Source organism: Tupaia chinensis, unplaced genomic scaffold (genome assembly GCF_000334495.1).
Source record: "Tupaia chinensis unplaced genomic scaffold, TupChi_1.0 Scaffold000249_2, whole genome shotgun sequence".
Taxonomy (NCBI): domain Eukaryota; kingdom Metazoa; phylum Chordata; class Mammalia; order Scandentia; family Tupaiidae; genus Tupaia; species Tupaia belangeri.
Genome location: NW_006159729.1, coordinates 2,360,955 through 2,363,973, shown reverse-complemented (window position 1 = coordinate 2,363,973; position 3,019 = coordinate 2,360,955).

Sequence of the window (3,019 nt, the reverse complement as noted above, 5' to 3'; positions counted from 1 at the left end):
TTTTTTTTTGAGAGATTTTTACTCTAGGGCATGTGTACTTGCCAGAGAGAGAGAGAGAGAGAAAGCTAGTAATCACCCCCCAGAGGGGATGGCCATGCTGCAATTCCTTCTTCGTTCTCCTCTAGGGACTTTGGACACACATGCACACACATTTGGCATGAGTTTTAAGCTGCCAGGTCTGGAACTTGAACCACAATCGACTATGTAAGAGTCCAGCCATGTAACCATTACACCATCTCCTAGTCCCCCATATGCTTTTCTTTTTACTTCAAATGGCATGCCTTCTCATTTCTATCTGGCAAATAACTCATTATCCATCACTATCTAGTTCAAATATCGACCATTGTATTCCATGCTATTTGTACACATTCATTCGAGGCATAATTTTTACTCTTCTTCTGTACTTACTGTGTACAGTATAACATTTGTACCACAAATATCAGTGTATTTTGCATATTTATTTACATATTTCTCCATGTTAGGAGTTCTTTTAGGAAAGATCTTTATCTTTTTTATCTTGCCTAAATATACACTCAGTGAATATTTGTTATTTGAAAGAAGAATGAGGGCAAAAATTGAGAACCTATTGGCCATTGTATTGAAAAACTCAAAGAAACATCATCTCTAATTTATTAAAATAGTTAAAAAATAACTACCAGGATCTCAAAATATGTTGCAACAATAAAAGTTTTTATTTAACAAAAACAACTGACTAGTTATAGAGGAACTTTCATTTGTTATTTATATTTTGCTTTTGTAATAAAATATGCCTAACATACAAAAAAAAAGAGATGGATAAACTTACTTATATACAAATTTAATAATTGACAGCATTATTTCATGAATGCTATCATTTTTAATGAAATATTTTAAAATAAAATCCCATGACATCTCTTTAGTTTCTGAATTATTTATATCTTGTTTGCCAATGGTGTGCTTGGGTTTTTTAGTATTCTTGCTTATTTTTCTGTCTAATTGTGTTATCAATTGTTAAGAGATAGGAGCTGAAGTCTCTGACTATTGTGGATTTGTCTACTTTTTTTAGTTCTGTTTCATGTATTTTTAAAAATTTATTTATTTAGTTATTCATTATTATTTTGGGCCCATGCACTCATGAGAGAGACTGAGAGAGAGAGAGAGAAAGAAAGCCACCAGATCCAGGACTCAAACCACAGTCAGTGGGAGTCCAGCATCTTAACCACCATACCACCTGCTGTCCCCTTACTTCATATATTTTAAAACACATTGATTTGATACATATACATTTAGGATTATTTGACTTCTTGGTGCATCAGCCTTGTTTTCATCATGTTTCTTATTATCTTTGATAAACTTTTTTTGTCTGAAGTCTACTTTACTTGGTATTATACGGTTATTCCTTTCTTTTAATTAATACTTATCTGATTGGGAACCAGCAGGTGGTGTGATGGTTTGAGCACTGGCCTCCTGTGTGGTCAACTGTGGTTGAGTCCTGGACCTGGCAGCTTGCTTTCTTAGTTTTTTTCTCTCTCTGTCTCTCTCGTGAGTACCCATGCCCAATAGCTTATTAAAAATAACAATAGTAAAAAATAAATAAATAAAATAAGATAAATAATTCTTAAAAAACATTTATCTGATCTATTTCTATACTTTTACTTTCAACATGTCCAGCTTGTTATACTTGAAGTCAGTTTTTTTTTTTAAGTGTATTTATTTATTTCTTCCATGAGCAAGCAAGAGAACTAGGAAGTGGGAGATGATACCTTTAACAGGGTCCCAGCGATGAAATTCAACTCCAGCCTTCAATCAATCTCAGTTCATGGGCAAGCATGTACCCGGCATACTCAGAGAGGTTTCCAGACTTGAACAAGGAGCTTTCCCATTTGGCATTGCCTCACAGAGCATTATCCTTTACCACTGCATCTCTGTCTGGTCCCTTGAAGCCAGTTCCTTAAAGAATTACACAGTTGGGTCATATTTTATATTCCATTCTGGTAATCTTGGTCTTTCTGGTGTTTTTGTTCACTTTTGTCTTTCTTCTTTCCTGATTTTGAAGGTTCTTTCTGTTATCACTATTTTCTATTACGTTCTGTTACTTTCTTTTTTTTTTTCCTTTCTTTTTTCTCATCATTCCTGAACGATATTTTTCCTGGACTTTTTTTTCTTTTAGCACTTAAAAATTACTGTGGCCTTCTGGCCTCTGTGGTATCTCATGAGAAATTGACTGTCATTTACATCACTTTTACTTGTAAGTAAATACTATATATTTTCCTATTGCTTTAAAAATTGCTGGATTTTTTTGTCTTCAGTTTTCAGGAGTTTCATTATTTTGTGTTTTGATGTTGATTCATTTGATTTATTTTGTATGTGGCTTACACAAATTTTGAATCAACAGTTTATGACTTTTGCAAAATTTGGGGAGATTTCACCCATTGTTTCTATGAATACACATTCATTTAGCTTTGCTTTTTTCTTCTTTCTTCCTGGAACTCTGATAACATATATCTTAAATCTTCCATTACTGCTGAGTGGAAATTCTTGTGCTCCACATGATATTCACTCATATCCTATGCAGTTTTTACTTCCAGTGTATTGGAGGGGACCTTGTTACTACTGGATGATGAAGAACGTTCAAAGTATCTACCAGACCTTCTCTGATACTCCCAACATGGGGAAAGTCATGGAAATCCAGGCTCCTCATGCGTTTCCACTAACACATTTGTGTAGAAAGGGCTTGCTGCCAGCAGGTGGGGATGAAATTCTGGCTCCCCTGTTGGCCTTCTCCAAATTGACCTTTGGGTGGTGTTGAAGTAACTCATTGCAACTTCACTATGGTGGATAACTAAAGTCCCCATTAAGCCTTACAATCTAATGGGAGTGGGGCCACTAATTTTTCAATAGTTTCTGTGTTTATTCTGTAAAAATTCCCTATCTAGCTATCTTTCCCCTCTTCTAGCTAGAGATAGCAAGGGTTTTTTTTTTCTTTTTTCCCTTTTTCTTTTTTCCTTTTCTTTCTCTATTAGACCCTTCTTTGTTCACA